Source organism: Meriones unguiculatus, chromosome 14 (assembly GCF_030254825.1).
Source record: "Meriones unguiculatus strain TT.TT164.6M chromosome 14, Bangor_MerUng_6.1, whole genome shotgun sequence".
Lineage (NCBI taxonomy): Eukaryota > Metazoa > Chordata > Mammalia > Rodentia > Muridae > Meriones > Meriones unguiculatus.
In genome coordinates this window covers 60,799,934-60,817,314 of record NC_083361.1, presented here as the reverse complement: position 1 = coordinate 60,817,314, position 17,381 = coordinate 60,799,934, and the positions used below count along the sequence as shown (strand labels likewise).

At 38.4% G+C, this 17,381-nt stretch overlaps 1 protein-coding gene and 1 pseudogene across 2 annotated transcripts in view; both read left to right on the top strand.

Moving 5' to 3' along the window:
* The window catches only part of Mctp2 (multiple C2 and transmembrane domain containing 2), a 238,291-nt gene that overhangs the window by 36,890 nt on the left and 184,020 nt on the right, over positions 1 to 17,381 (top strand). Inside the window, exon 2 of one of the 2 annotated variants that reach the window (XM_060367332.1) lies at positions 13,841 to 13,921. The exons of the other annotated variant lie outside the window; for it this stretch is intronic. The gene's annotated coding sequence lies outside the window, so the exon portion shown is untranslated. The remainder of the gene's footprint in view (positions 1 to 13,840; positions 13,922 to 17,381) is intronic. 2 annotated transcript variants of the gene reach the window in all.
* On the top strand, positions 5,369 to 6,019 carry LOC110542074 (large ribosomal subunit protein P2-like; annotated as a pseudogene).

The window sequence follows — 17,381 nt, the reverse complement described above, 5'->3', positions numbered from 1 at the left end:
CAAGTATGGATATTACATGTCTAGATAGCCAGAAGACTTCTTCTTTACCTTTTTTTCTTTTTTTAAAGAGAAGTTATGTTTCCTAGATTGGTAGTTTTGAATCAAGGATGATTTGATGAAAAACTTTAGGAATGGTTAAGCTGTCAATATAAGGGTCCTTTATTGATCTGAGAGTTTCAGTGTATCTTCTTCGTATGGTATCCAGAACTTTATCTAAAGTGTGCATGAAAACATCCCCTGTTGATGAGAGTGGACCCTGTTGGGCTGGGTGTCAAATCCTGCCAGTTTTCAAGCTCTCTTCGAATTTGGTTCTAAGAAAAAATAATAATGTCACAGACAAATAGCACACAGACGCAAGTAACTTAGCTGTCCGACATCATTCTTAGTTAATAATCGTCACATTAAAAATGGACATGGCTTTAAACTCTTCTCTTTACTTCTCTTCAAATTCAATTATGCATCCAACTGATGCATATATCAGTGTAGATATGTACTTACAGCTGTGTCTCTTGAATCATGTTTTTGGTGACTGTCATAATATATGGGAAGCAGAGAGCTCATAATTAACTTTCAGTGTTTTATATAAGCTTTCTCCCATGAATGTGAGGGCTTTGTGTGGGGTTATTGATTAGTTTTTGTTGCAGAATTCTTTAATATTTTGTGCTACTTTCCCCACTCCAAACATATTTTAATATCCCTACAGTTCTAAATGAAATTTTCTTGGCTTTGAATATTTTCCCCAGGCCTATTTATTACTTGACAATTCAATAGTAGGTTTGTTGTTGTTATCATTGCTTTGTTTGTTTATTTTGTTTGTTTTTCAATACAGGGTTTCTCTGTGTAGCCTTGGCTGTCCAGACTCATTTTGTAGACCAGGCTGGCCTTGAACTCAAATCAGTCAGCCTGCCTCTGCCTCTCTGAGTGCTGGGACTAAAGGCATGTGCCATGGTGCCTGGCTAACAATAGGTTTGTAATACCACAAAGACTCGTAGGAAATAGCTCTCCCTCTAGCATTCGTGATTCCCCTTAGGCCGGACAATAGTGTTCCAATGCTGACTTGAAAATAACATTGCCATATTTGAGTCTGAGGTATGGAAGTGCCTAATGTAAAACTCTACACAAATGAGGAGAAAAAGCTAACTTTAAAATGGCTTGGTCATCCATACATCGTCCTAATGACTCCTGCCTCTCACCTCTCTCTCCTGCTGGCAGAATAAAACGTCAGAGGCAGAGCGAAGCGACAGTCTGGTGGGGAGAGTTCTGTTGGCTCCCACTAATGGATGCAGTGATCCCACTGGCGACTTTTAAAATTATGAATGCTGTATTCGATTGTCACTAGGGCAGAGATATTCTCAAGGAGGTGAGGGCTGGCGATAATTTCAATGTATAGGACATCCCCACACAATAAAGGCTACACCACCCGCAGTACCAACCATGCTTGCCATTGAGTGATGCGGAGCTGTATAAACCCAGGTACTGTGAGTGTGATCAAATCAAAATGTCCTCATCTGTAAAGCTGGCATAAAAGTATCCATCGTATATGACAATTTGGAAGATCCATTAGTGCATGCGGAACAATGAATACTGGGGCAGATACAGAGCAGGGACTAGGAAAGAATCCTGGGTACAGTTTTTAATGCTGTAGCGGCTCCATGGCCCATGCTGTATGCTGGTCAAAGTCCTCAATGTGGCTCCCAATGACAGGCCTTATCCCTCCTCCTACTCTTCATACAGTGCCTTTATGCTGGTTCTCCTGTCAGAGTCTGTTCTGACCCCACTCACCTGACTGAAGTCTCTCCATCTCTCCAGAGCTCCTATCCTTCTGCTTGGATCTTTCTGTGTATGGAAGGCTCCCGACCTTCACATCTCTTCCTCATGTCTTTCTGCTCTGGTAACTTTAGGCAAGGGCTGCTTCCCCAGTGCATGGGCCAGAAATGACAACCTGGCAGCTTGGCTAACCACAGACACCCTAGCACCTTTACTGTTGTTTTTGGCCTTTCCCCATCACCTGACACATTAAATATGCATTTGCTTATTGTCGGTCTCTTTTAAATAGGATACAAATTTTTATGACATCATGAAGTCTGTTTTTTCCCTAACATATCCCTATAGGTGGGAATATCCCCTGATTACTTAGATGCCAACAATGTCTATAAATGATCAGATTATTGAGGAACAGGATGGAGTAAGTCATGATTTAAGTGTAGTGCTTGTTGTGTATGTGTTTGGGGGATGTGAATATGTGGCAGAGGATGTGTTTATAAAAGTCTACCTTTCTAGTTACATAATTTTTTTATGTATATTATAAAAATAATAACTTACACATGCCTTCCCATCTAAACAAATTTGTCAAATATTATGTTATAACATCCTGCAAGCTGCCCAAATATTGGATTTTCTGCTCACCAGATTCTGTGATTCTCCCATCCACTTTAAACGAGGAAGGCATGTTGCTGTCAGTTTTATGCAGGATTGCTTTGCACGCATAATGATGTGATTACCTGTGAATAGGTGGTTTGAAACTGGCTGAAAATCCTGGAGAGTATATCAGTAGAATGACTTATGTCATGGTAGGATTGCTGAGGTGCCGTGGTCAGCCTGGAGGAGGTATAATTGCTCTCTGCGTCTGTGTCTGACGCTTCTGTTTGGACAGGTATGGATGAGGATTTACTTTGCAAAGCTGGGTTATGAATAAACCACTTGTTTGAATGGGGAGCAAGACAGGTAACTTGAGATTCTTTTAAGTTTCGAAATTTTCCACTTGTAACAGTCACAGCCATGTGTCTGAATTATTTTGTTTGATGATTGAAAAATACACACAATCTATTAAACGCTTTATGATTCACATCAGCAATGGCTTAGAAAGATATGGATAATCTTTCTCTTGTCCTAAATCATGAACTTCCAGATAAATGCTTTGACCCACACTTAGGATTCTAAGCTAGTTCAAAATACAGGTGGGTAAAGTTTTAGGAAAGTGGTTATGGTCATCACATACCATTCCTGTATCAGGACGGCCTACTCACCCCTTCAGCATGTGCTTTTTCAAGTTTTTATTTTATTTTTTATTTATTACAATTTATTCACTTTGTATCCCAGCTGTGGCCCCCTCCCTGGTCTCTTCCCAATCCCACCTTTCATCCCTCCTTTGCCCCATGCCTCTCTGCCAGTCCCCCAGTCTGCTGCTAGGGGAGGTCATCCTCCCCTTCTATCTGACCCTAGTTTATCAGTTCTTATCAGGACTGTCTGCATTGTCTTCCTCTGTGGCCTGGTAAGGCTGCACACCCTAGGGGGAGGTGATCAAAGAGCTGGCCTCTGAGTTCATGTCAGAGACAGCCCCCGTTTCCCTTTCTAGGGAACCCACTTGGAGACTGAGCTACCATGGTACATCTGAGCAGGGGTTCTGGGTTATCTCCTTACTTGCTCCTTGATTAGAATAACAGTATTTGCAAAGACCCCTAGGCACAGATTTTTTGGTTCTGTTGCTCTCCTTGTAGGGCTTTTGTCCCCTTTTGGTCTTTCTAGCTCCCTCTTCTTTCATAAGACTCCCTGTACTCTGCCCAACGTTTGGCTGAGTATCAGCATCTGCCTCGAAACCCTGCTATGTAGAGTCTTTCAGAGACCCTCTGTGGTAGGCTCCTATCCTGTTCCCTGTTTTCTCCCTCTTCTGGTTTCTATCCTGTTTGCCCTTCTAAATGAGGACTGAGCATCTTCCCCAGGGTCCTCCTTCTTGCTTAGCTTCTTTAGGTGTACAGACGTTAGTATGTTTAACCTATATTGTGTGTCTAATATCAACTTATAAGTGAGTATATACCATGTGTGTCTTTCTGCTTCTGGGTTACCTCACTCAGGATGATCTTTTCTAGTTCCATCTATTTGCCTGCAAATTTCATGATTTCCTTGTTTTTAATTGCTGAGTAGTATTCCATTGTGTAAATGTACCACAATCTCTGTATCCATTCCTCAGTTGAGGGACATCTGGGCTGTTTCCAGATTCTGGCTATTATGAATAAAGCTGCTACAGAAAAATATCTACACAGCAACCGAGCTCTACACAAGATACTAGAAGGAAAACTCTAATGTAACGAAATCAACTACACCAAAGAAAATACTGGATATAGATAACTTCACAACAAAAAATTAAAAGAAAACAAGCTCACAAACCCACTAAAACCACCAATTCCACAATAAAAGGAACTAACATTTACTGGTCTCTATTATCTATCAACATCAATGGACTCAACTCTATAATAAAAAGACATAGTCGAACAGAATGGTTGTGGAAACTGGATCCAGCATTCTACATCCAAACAAACAAACAAACAAACAACAGCAACAACAACAACAACAACAACAAAACGCCACACCTCTGCAACAAAGATATATACTGCCTCAGAGTAAAGGGCTGCGAAAGGCTTTTCAAGCAAGTGGAGCGAGAAAAAAAGCTGGGGTAGCCATCCTAATCTCTAATTAAATAGACGTTCAACTAAAATTCATCAAAAAAGATGAGGAGAGACACTTCATTCTCATCAAAGGAAAAATCCCCCAGGAGGACATCACAGTCCTGAACACCTATGCTCCAAATAGAAGACCACATTTATTTGTAGACAAAACATTATTAAAGCTGAAATCCCACCTCGATCCCAACACCTCAATAGTGGGAGACTTCAACACTCCACTCTCACCAAGGGACAGATCATCCAGACAAAAGCATGTGCTTTTTTTCATCGCCATGACAGCTTCAGGAAGGATCTACTTTGGCATACGGTTTGGGATCATCATCCTTTGGGGAGGCACGGTGGTGAAGGTGGCTTTACCTGTGGTGGCAGAGCTATGACACTCTGGTCTCACAGTAACCGTAGATGCAGAGAGACACGAATACATGCACTCAGATGGCTTCTTCCAGTTGGGACACCTGTTCAGGGATGTTTCCACCCACATCCAGGTGTGTCTTTCCTCCTCTGCTAAATCTCTGAAAACATTCTTCTGGATATGCCAGAAGTGTGTTTTCTAGGTGATTCAAAATCTAGTCATATTCACAATTAAGAGTAACCATTATAAAAGGGAAAACTTCGGCATTTCTGAAGGTTGGTACTTGCTTTGTAATGTAGTAACTAAGTGATAAGTTTGTGTGCATTACAGGATGAGGTCAATGAAGCAAATCAAATAGATGTAAGGACATGAAGAAGAGAATCACGTCTCTTACACATGGTTAATACCACACAGTTGATTGTTGGACTGTGCTTTGCTAAAAAAAAAAAAAAAAAAGGCTCAGTAGTGGACACCTGATTCTAAATTTGGATAAGGAAGTAAAAATCTCTATGTGGCTTTTTTTTTTTTTTTCGCCTCCCGACGCCACTGAGGTCACATGCGTGAGGCCTGTCCACCACTGCTGACGTGCGTTACGGTTGCCTCTTTCATGCTGGCCACCCTCGGGGGCAACTCCTTTCCTAGCGCCAAAGACATCAAGAAGATCCTAGAGAGCATGGGCATCGAGGCAGATGATGACTGGCTCAACAAGGTCATCAGTGAGCGAATGGAGAAAACATTGAGGATGTCATTGCTCAGTGTGTTGGCAAGCTTGCCAGTGTGCCTGCTTGTGGGGCTGTGGCTGTTTCTGTGGCCCCAGGCTCTGCAGCTCCTGCTGCTGGTTCTGCCCCTGCAGCAGAGGAGAAGAAAGACGAGAAGGAGTCTGAGGAGTCAGATGATGACATGAGATTTGGCTTGTTTGATTAAATTCCTGCTCCCCTGCAAATAAAACTGTTCTACATATCTTGAAAAAAAACTCTATGTGTTTATGTTGGAATGGAGAGTTTGTTGAGCCAATGAGGGATTACTGGTTAAACACTGCATTGAACCTTTTATGTGCCTTTAATGTAAGAGCTTCTATGTACCTTGAACCATAATCATGCCTCCCCAAGTAACTTACACTTCCCTTCTTCTTCAGCCCAGTTTTTTAGTGCCATAATTACTGCCTTTTTACTCTACTCACCCTTTCCACGCTTTTCACGGCTGACTCCACTCAGATTATTTTCTGCATCACACCATCAAGATAACTCATACCATGACTACTGATTCTTTTTATTTTGTCGAGTGAATAGTTTCAAGATTATTGTACTACCTTTGTCTGTGTGCAACACTTGATGCTGTTGACCACTTCCTCTATATAACATCCTTCCTTTGGTGCCTGTGTTTTAGGTTCTATTTGTCATAGGTGATACCACATCTGATTTTATTTAACCTTCTAAGTCTTTGTAGATTCTTTTGTGTGTGAGTTTATTCTGCCACAACTGGCCATTAAGTGCTATAGTTCCTCAAGGCTCATGCCAGCTTTTATTGTATATTTTCATCTGTAGTCTTCTCCAATAACAGTGTGAATGACAATCTCTCCATCATTAATTTCTAGACATGATCCATCTCTGTTCTAAAATCACGTGTCTAGCTGCCAACTTGGCTTATTTCACTGGACAGACAAAACACAAAGAAGCCAAGACTAAATTAACAATGTTTCTGTACAATCCTGACTTCTCAGTGAGTGGCTTTAGTTCTTCTCTTGGACTCAACCTCAAAATCTTTCTCTTCATTCCCTTAACTGATTTCAATCAATTCAACATCATTGAAATTGCTGAGAGAAGAAAATGACTCATAAAAACATGGATATGAGTAACACAATCAACCAGTTTCAAATAATTAGCAGACATAGAACATAGAACTGGAGAATAATTTATATCTTTATTATTTATATTAGAACATTATACTTTATAATAAGTTCAGTATATATTTGTATGTATTGGTGTTTTATGTTAGCATTTAATATAACAACTGCAATTTCTTTTTTATTTTAATATATATTTTTTATTTTTAAATGATTTTATACATTCACTTATATCCCAGCTGTAGTCCTGCTCCCTCTTTCCCTCCCAATCCTCCCCTCCCTCCCTCATCTCCTCCATGCCCCCTTCCGAATCCACTGAGAGGGGGTGCCTTCTTCTCCTTCCATCTGGCCCTAGCTTATCTTTAGGATGGTTGCAATGTCCTTATCTGTGGCCTAGCAAGGCTGCTCCTCCCTCAGAGGGGAGGGGAAGCTCTTGAGTTCATGTCAGAAACAATTCCTGTCCCCCTTACTAGGGAAACCACTTGGATATTGAGCTACCATGGGCTATGTCTGAGCAGGGGTTGTAGGTTATATCCATGCATTGGCCTTGGTTGGATAAACAGTCTCATAGAAGACCTCTGTGCTCAAATATATTTACCTTGTGGGGATCCCTGTCCCCTCTAGGATATACTAAGTCTCCCTTCGTATGGTTCCCTACACTCTGCCGAAGGTTTGGTTTGGGTCTCAGCATCTGCTTTGATACACTGCTAGGTAGTCTTTCAGGTGCCTTCTGTGGTAGGCTACTGTCCTGTTACTTGTTTTCTCCTATTTCCAATATCCATCCCCTTTGTCTTTCTAGATGAGGATTGATCATCTTACCCCTGGACCTCTTTCTTGTTTATCTTCTTTAGGGGTACATATTTTAGTACGTTTATCCTATCTTATAGGTCTATATAAGTGAGGATATAACATGTGTGTCTTTCTGCTTTTGCGATACCTCACTCAGGATGATTTTTTTTCTAGACCCCACCATTTGCCAGCAAAATTCATGATTTCCTTGTTTTTAATTGCTGAGTAGTATTCCATTGTGTAAAAGTACCACAATCTCTGTACCCATTCCTGGGTTGTTTCCAGGTTCTGGCTATTACGAATAAAGCTGCTATAAACATGGTTGAGCAAATGTCCTTTTTGTGTACTTGAGCATCTTTTGGATATATGCCTAGGAGTGGTATAGCTGGATCTTGAGGTAACACTATTCCTAATTGTCTGAAACAGCGCCAGACTGATTTCCATAGTGGTTGTACCAGTTGGCATTCCCACCAGCAATGAAGGAGGGTTCCCCTTTCTCCACAGCCTCTCCAGCATGTGTTATCTCTTGAGTTTTTGATCTTAGCCATTCTGATGGGTGTAAAGTGAAATCTCAGGGTCGTTTTGATTTGCATCTCTCTGATGACTAGGGATGTTGAACATCTCCTTATGTGTTTCTCTGCCATTCTGTATTCTTCTACAGAGAATTCTCTGTTTAGCTCCATACCCCATTTTTTAATTGGGTTAGTTGAATTATTGCCTTTTAACTTCTTTAGTTCTTTATGTATTCCAGATGTCAGCCCTGTGTCAGATGTTGGGTTGGTGAAGATCCTTTCCCAATTTGTAGGCTGTTGTTTTGTTCTAATGATAGTGTCTTTTGCTTTACAGAAGCTTTTCAGTTTTATGAGGTCCCATTTATTGATTGTTGCTCTTAGAGCCTGTGCTGATGTTGTTCTGTTCAAGAAGTTGTCTCCTGTGCCAATGAGTTCTAGGGTCTTCCCCGTTTTTTCTTCTAACCCATTTAGAGTATCTGGTTTTATACTTTATAATAAGAACATTATACTTTGTAAGTTCAATATATATTTGTAAGTATTTGTGTTTTATGTTAGCATTTAATATAACAACTGCAATTTCTAAGTTGCTTATTAAGTTGTATTGTTATTTAAATCTGGATAACATTTATGCCAGTAGTACTTTCTAATTGTATTTTTTTCATATTTATAATTCCTTGTATGTGTTTATGGTATGCATATGTATGTCGGTGTATGTTTTCTTTTTTAAAAAATTTGATATTTATTATATAATTATATCTCTCTCCTTTTTTTCTTCCTCCAAACATTCCTATTTTCATGCTCTCCAAATTAATAGCCTCTTTTCTTGTTATTGTAAGGATATATGTATGTATATTTACACACACACACATATATATATTCATAAATATAACTTGCTCAGTTCATATAATGCTGCCTATATGTTGCATATATGTTTTCATGACTGACCATTTGGCACTGAACAACCAATTTCTGTGCTCTTCCCCAGGGAATGTAACCTGTACTGCTCCCAGCTTTTCTCAGTTACCTAGAGTTCTTTGCGCAGGACTGATGCCTCATGGACTTTCTGCTTTGATATGTTGTTTGGTGTAGTCTTTGTTCAGCTCAAGTTTGTACAGTCATGTTAGTGAGTAGTGCTTTCTTCAAAAATCAAAGACCACTTAACAAAATCATTAATGCCGTATGTGAGAAGCCCTGTTTTGAGTTGGTGGTCAGGGCTGTTCTAGGGATTCCCAAAACAAATAGCCTATTGCTGTTGCCCTTGGTTGCCCCAATATCATAGAAGATAAGTCTATTGCTAAAGACACAGGACCCAGAGATCACTGAGCTAGAACTGACCTAAATGCTTCCTTTTTGAGAACTAGCTTTCTTGGTAGCAGAATAGACTATGTAAACCTCTAAAGGAGTGAGGCAATCAACAGTCCTACCTAATTGTGACACCTATGTACCACATCAACAGTAACCCTAAGGATGCACTAGTGGCAGAAATACCTTGGTGGTAACAATAGCTCTCTAATTGGACTCAATGTCCACTCAATGAGAAGCAATCTGTGCGTGGTACTGGAAGCCTAACTAACTACTCAGTATCAGTGAAGCTATGGTTATTGGAGGATAATATATTAAACTAACTGGAGAATTCTTAAGTATCCAATTTTAAAAGACTGACAATATGCAGATTTATTTTTCTGAATCATTATTCAGCAATAGTTAGATATCAGTAACACAAAGATAATCAAACAATTCCTGTGTAGAAATTAAGCAGTCTCTAAAAGTTTTATTATTCTTTATAGAAGGTCTTATCAAACTAGATATAGGAGGAAGTTTTCTTATCCAGGTATTTGTTTTTAAAAACCTTATAAAGTTTTTATACTTAAGTAATTTAAGTTTGAAATCTTTCACCCCAAGACTGGCTCCAATGGAATGACATTTTCCATCACTACTGGCATTAATCAATGTGTAAAGCAAGTTATGAATGTGTGAAAAAGAAAATTGCAGTTTTTTTTCATAGATGGTGTGATTGTGTGAATATAGATCCCGAGAGCAGTTACTGACCACCTTGTTGTAAGGAATGTTCGCAGACTCGTAGATCTAAGTGCAAAGTTGGCATGTGAAAAAAAGGCACAATTCTGTATGTCAATAATAAACAGAAGAAATGGAGTATCATCAAGAGTAGTCTCAAAATAATGAGATATGAAAAATGTTCATAGTGAAAGTTTCAAAATATATTTGAAGAAACATTAAAAATCTCATTCATTTTCCCTATACCTTTACTTTTTCTCATTCTCTAGGCCTTTTCCCCACTTTCTTATCTGTGGACCAATAAATCAACATCAAGTTTGTTGTAGATTTATGATAATTTTGAGACTTTGAAGACTCCATCTTCTTGTCTTTTTTTCTCCTACTGTATTCCACTTATTCTGGGCCCTTTATATATCAGATTATTCATTATTTTAAATAACCTGCCATATATATGTACTGGGAACCAAAACTGGGTCCTCTATACAGTTATACACATATTTAACTGCTGAACCATCTTTCTGGTTCCTAGCCTCTTATATTTTAGGAACTTAGTTTTACATGAACTTATAAGAAATATAAGAATAGACATTGATGAAATTGGAAAAAGTAGAAGAAAAAATTGTCAAGATACAGCAAATGAGATGTACTTTTTAATAAGACTTTTTAAAAGAAACACCTTTGTGCTTTATCAGTTCTTATTATTCAAAGGAAAAATAATATTGAAAATAACATGATTTTGTTCATAAAGAGGCAGAGACTGAATCTGTATTAACATGCAAGTTTTATATTGATATGTCTGGAACTCTAGATAAAACTTATATTTCCCAATCAAGTATACTAGTCATAAAGAAATACAAGATATGTAAAAACAAGCACATAAAACTAATACACTTACCCAACAGTTTAGTAAATTTCCCCCCAAACTTCATGCACACACACCTTCAGTTCATGAACTGGTAACTGTGGTACATCCAAACGGTGTAATATTATGGAGTGATTAAAAAAATAAATGCATCATTGAGCTACAAAAAAAAAAATGGAGAAAGGTACCTTAGATGTGCTTTTCTCAGTGAAATAAGAAAGAATAAAGAATGTGTAATTTGAGATTTCCTCCCTATCGCATTCTGAAAACACGACGTAGAGACCCTATGAAATGATCAGTGACTGGAAATGCAGAGGTAGAAGATGAGGACGAGAGGGTGTAGAGGATATTTCAGTCGAGGAAGCTGCTCTGTATAATGTTATAATGGTTTGTAAACAATGAACATCTGTGAGAAGCTACAGGCAGGCATAACACAGAGTCACCTCTAGAGGGAGGGAGAGAGGGGAGGGGCACTCATGGGAGGGAGAGGAAGGTGGTACGAATGATTATACTGCACAATATACTTGAAAGAAGTTGTCTATAAGAAACTCATTCCTATGTTCAGTGAATATATGTAACACACACACATAGGTAAATAATAGAGAAGAATGGGTTGAGCGGAAGGAGACTGAAAAAGAATATAGTTTTTTTTTTATGCTCTCTACTATCCCTAATTTGTCTATAAATCTAAAACTATTCTAACTTGTAATGAAAATGACCTACAGAAAGAAACCGCATTTGTGACTAGGTAGATAAAGAAGTCATTAATTTGTTTTTATTTAGCGATAATACACCAAACATCCAGATGCTAATATGTTCATGGGATAGCACATGAAAAGGAAACCAATTTAAAGAACCCTGACAGGGATTGTCTTACACATTTTTATATGAAACTTTAAACTAATATCAAGAATTTATGTGCAATGTGGGTATGGACTTTGTCGGTACAGACTTGGTGTGTGGAACCTCTAACCTGACACTGACTATCACCAGCTCCTGGGAACTGGGCGAGGCATTTGCAGGAAAAGAGGCTTTGAAATTTGATCAGTTTTAGGAGTGAAAAATGACATTTCATTCCTACCCCAAACCACAAACAGAGAATACTTAGTAGAACGATGGGTGAAGAAACACAGCTTAGGTTTTTGAAGGAGTTCTATGGGGAACTGACTTGTGAGCTTGTGTATAGTGAGTATGGGTTGAAAATACTAGTCACACATACCCAAAAGACAAGGGAAAGAGGAAAGAGAATCAATGAGGCTCATTTATAAATGTAACTACTGGATCTCTTTTTACAACAGTAATTTGTCAACTATAAATTCTTGCCCGCAAATATGTCTCACAAGGGGAATCCATGGTCCATGCTGGGTATGTTAATGTGTGTAAAGAGGCGAACAATTTAGTAATACCAATTTATGATATGCTCAGTCTACACACCAACACTTCTCTAAGACCTTTCTCAATGGACCTTGCCTCAGATCTTCAATGTGTCTATACCTTCTGAGAGCTACTTAGCTAAATCCTCTGTCATTGCCAGAAGATTGCCAGAAGATCTTAAGTTCCCATTTGCTGGAACATCAACAAATCTCACCACTGTGAAATACTGAGCAACTTTAAAATATCTTTGATAAACCTATATCTTTGTGAATAATATCCATGAGTGGAACACTGAATGAAAAGTAGCTTCCCAAATTACTAGAAGCAGGCAGAATTAGGAAAGATTGAATGAGACCTCCATGAAAACTGGTGATGCAGTGATGAAGCCCGTATTTACTTAATACTTGCAAAGCACTTTCATGTATATGATCATGTCGGATTTAAGCCAGCATATTGGCCAATGATAGGTAGATAGATAGATAGATAGATAGATAGATAGATGGATAAATGATAGACATAGATAGAGCATAGACACATAAAGGTAGATAATAGATGATAGATAGATGGTAGACAGATATAGATAGATATCTATAGATATTTGTCTATAGATAGAGATGGATGATAGAGATAAGTGGGTAGAGAGATAGATAGGTAGACAGGCAGACAAATAGATAGATAGATAGATAGATAGATAGATAGATAGATAGATAGAAACAGTGAAGTGGGAAGGAAAATCTGTGAAACAACATGTTTGTGAGTGACTTTTTAGCTTTGTAAATACACTTGATTTCTCCACATGCAAGCAAAATATACTACAGGTTCAGAGGAAGCTTGTACTTATGATCTCAGATTGAGTGACAATATTCTTTGACCAGCTAAGGAGAATTAGAAAGTTTCCTGAAACTGTGAGTACTAGTACAGGCCTCTCTTTTCATTGGGTAAAGATAAAAAACATCCCCCAATTTGTGTTTAAGTAGGACTTTTTACTCCCCCAGAACTCTAGGTGGAGATCGCTCAGTTAAAATAAGATATAGTAGAATACATAGCCTCTTACTCTACCACATGAATTCACGTTTATGGTTCTCAACCTTCCTAACCCTTCAACCCTTTAATACACCTCTTCATGTTGTGGTGACCTCCAACCATAAAATTGTCTTTGTTACTACTTCATAAGTGTAAATTTGCTACTGTTATGAATCATAATGTAAGTGTCTGATGCTCAGGATTTTGATATGTGACCCCTGTCATTTAACCCTCAAAGTCATCTCAACCCACAGTTGAGGACCATGGCTACAAACTATGAGAAGCACTTTGAGTCTTGTTACTGATCAGCTCAGTTAAGCTACTGTTACTCTGAGCGCCCCTGTCATTCTTTGTGGTTTTGATTCAGCCCTGGGTGTGGTTTGAGCTCAGTTAGACACTTTGAGGGCTGGTGTTTTTGTTGTTGTTGTTGTTTTGTTATTTCTTTTCTTTTTACATTTGGGCAATTGCTGTCAACTGTGGAGAAATGTTTGAAACCATAATATAGATGGGATTTCCATTAGTCTACTTGGCTTGGGCTATTTCTTGTGAAGATCTTGTCCTGTCTTTAGTGGCTTTGAGAGGCTCAGTGCTCATTTTTTTCTTAATTAGTGAAAACTGAGAGTTTGGGCAGGATGGCAGAAACATTTTGTCTTGTGAAGAGATGAAACCTTTGCTGGTGCTTCGCAAAACGTAAGTACATTCTTACAAAAAGTTTTAATGAACCTTTTTAGTTGGTACACATAGTCATTATATTTAATGTGTATTTTGTGATATTTTCATACACAGTGTAAACGACCACACTTACAGTTTCTTTATATTGGGGATATTCAATCTGCTCTCTATTTTAAGAGATTAATTAACTGTTGGCAGCCATATCACCCTGCTAAGGAGCTTGCATGTGTAATGTGCAGTCTGCTGGGTGTTTCTGACAAGAACCTTTTCACTTAAGACATCAGAGAAAATGAAATATTTGTATTTGCTTCAAATATTCTTTGAGATAAGAGAAGTTGGATTACATTTAGTATTCAAACAGGTGAGTTTATTTCGCTGGGCTTTTCTTCAAACATAAGTCCTCCTTGGATTTCTTCTTTTAGCATTGCTTATTTCTGAAGTACACACTGTATATTGTAGGAAGTGACCAAACTCCAGTTAGTAGTCCAACTTTAAGAACACATAGAGTTTCTTTCTTTTTTTTTTTTTTTGTTACTTTGTTTGTTTGTTTTTTTCCTCTTGACAAATATTTTTGTGCTCGCATGCTTGTGATTCAGTATATTTTGTTCTGGTTACAGACTTGAGGAATTGATGGGCAGAATGGTTTTTGTTTTCTATTTTTGCAAAAGTTATTAAAAATAGTTCTGTCTTCAGATAAGATAGAATAAGCTAAAAAGGGAAGGGCACCAACAGAGATTCCTCTGAACTAGACATGAGTTAGCTTTTACTTCTTCCCAGAAACATGCCTCTTTTGTGATTACACCAAGCTAGTGGAAAGATACAGATTGTTTAAAAAATAGACAAAACATGGAGACAATCCCTTTGCGGCTTGGAAGTGCCGTTTAGAGTAACAGCTTCACCATCAAGAAGAGGTATTTCCTGTAACCCATTGCTTTGTTTTTTGTGATGTTCATTTCATCACTATATGGGTCTTTTGTGGCTGTAAATAAATTTTAGGGTACGTTTATTACCCTCACAAACATCCTGCTGTATTTTCATTGTCCTTATATTAAATTCACACTGCTTAGGTTTAATATGTTTGAGAGTGATGTGTTTCACAGAATAGCTAAGCAGCTCTGGAGAAGGATGAGTTTAGAGGAGTTATATAAGCTGAATTTAAGACTGGATGCTACCTTGGCCATCAAAACAGCATGTTAGTGGAAAGTGATAGGTGTGCGGGTCAATGGAAGAGAATAGAAAGTTTAGGACACCTTCACTGTCACCACCTACCACACAAAAATAGGGCATGTTTCATTGCGATGGTGGCCTAAGTAGTTCCTTAGAAGGCAGTGTTCCAACAATAAAGTTGGAATAAATTGTCATCCATGCATAAAATGAACTTAGACCTAACCCCAATCTTGTATGCAGCTATTTTGTTAAAAATAGGTCAGAACTTTAAATGTAAAGCTAAGAAACTCCTAGGAGGAAACATTGCAGAAATCTTTTGCGAATTAAGGTTACACAGTGGATTTCAAAATATAAAACCAGTCCATTGAATAAGATTTGTTAAATGTCATCACCTTTCTAAAAGCTAGCCCTTGATAATTAAGAACTTTTGATCTGCATAAGATATTAATTACAACATGAAAAGGCAAGATGTGCAATTGGAATTTGTTTAACAAGGCTCTCATAGTCAAAATATATAATAAGCTCTCATAAGCCAAGAGTAGGAGACCAAGAGCTTTTTATTAAAACAAATGGACAAAAAGTTCCTCAAACTAGCAAATTAATGGCCCAAACCATTTTCAATATCACATACCATTAGGAAAATTAAAATATTAAGCCTTTCTAATTAGTACAAAGAACTAAAATAAAAATCCTAACAATGTCAATAGGATATGAAACTCTCAAATTGTTAGTCAGGAATAAACAAGGAATTCATCCAATCACCCAGGAAAGATTCCATATAAAGTAAGTATTCACCTGCCTCATGACACAGCGAAAACATTGTTGGCCATTTACCTCAGAGAATGGAAAATACTTCCGTGCATATTTATAATAGTTTTAGTGGAAAGAACTTAAGACTATAAAGGCCTCATCTGCCCTGCAAGGTAAATAAATCAGTTTGTGGTGTGCACACTCTATGATGTAATGCTCTCTGAAATCAAGAGGCAATCCACTGCTGATATGGATAACAACTGGGCTGAATCTCAGAGCACAGCTTGAAGGGAGTCAACTTGGGGAGATTACTGTGTGATTCTATTTAAGGAATTACTGTGTGATTCTATTATTTAGGGAATTTTTGAAGGCAGAGTTGCATTGACAGAGCATATATCCTTCATTCATAGAAGATGTAAATTTTCTCCTGAAACTATTCTAATGGTCCCCAGTATTCTCTTCTTGATGCCACGGGGAATTCAGCTGCATGGGTGAGTGACATCAAAGCTTTCCCACATGCAACAAGCTCTTCAGAGGCCTGTTTCTAACCCCTGCCACCACTTTATTGCATTTAAAAATTTTTAATAGGCACGAAGATTCCAAACCCCTCCTTTACGTGAGCACTTAATTCTTCTCATATTTTCTTCTCAAAACAAATAGACTTCCCCACCAGGGAGTGCAAATCTCTTTTAAGGACTTAGATTGTAAACAGTGATTGCCGGGAAGTTCTGTTGCAAGACAGATTCTTGGGAATCAGGTTAATCTGCTATATTTATTGGTCTTAATCATTTAAATATCATAAAAATTGTTAGGTTTTATTATAGCACGTTCAAATAAAACTGGCTTTAATGCCCCCACAATGAGTCCTCTCCAGATGGAACAGGGGCTTCTTTGAGATCCCTGTAGACCTGGGAGTGTGAACATGTAGGTCGTCTGTGTTTGTCATGTCTCCCCGACTTTTACTTGTATGAAATCCCTAATGCCTCCTGCAGTCCTTTCTAATGCCACAGATTATTCGTTATACTCCATTCCTTGAGTGCTTTGCCTTCTACTGCTCTGACTGAGGTCGTGTTCAAGTGTTCCACTCACATCCTCCTGTGCTGTTGTCTTTGTCTTTCTCCAGATTTCTCTTGGCACTTGTGTTGCTCCCAGACCCAAGGCCGCTGTTTTTTTGCTTAGAAGTTGCTGCCATCCATCTTCATTTTCATGGATTTTCTTTAAAATTGTCACATATTACATATACTTTAATGAGAGTCTTTCCTCTCCCCAGCCCTTCCCATATTCTTCCCACTCCATACCGACTCAGCTTCATGTTCTTTCTCTCTAAACCAGTGGTTCTCAGCGTTCCTGATGCTGCTACCCTTTAATCCCTCATGTTGTGGTGACCCCCGACTATGAAATTATTTTCCTTTCTACTTCATAAGTGTGATTTTGCTACTGTTAGGAATGGAAAGGAAAATCTCTGTATTTTCTGGTGATCTTCGGTGACTGCGGTGAGAGTCATTTGGGGTTAGGATCCACAGATTGCTTTAAACCAAATGCAAAGAAAGCTTTTTCTCTC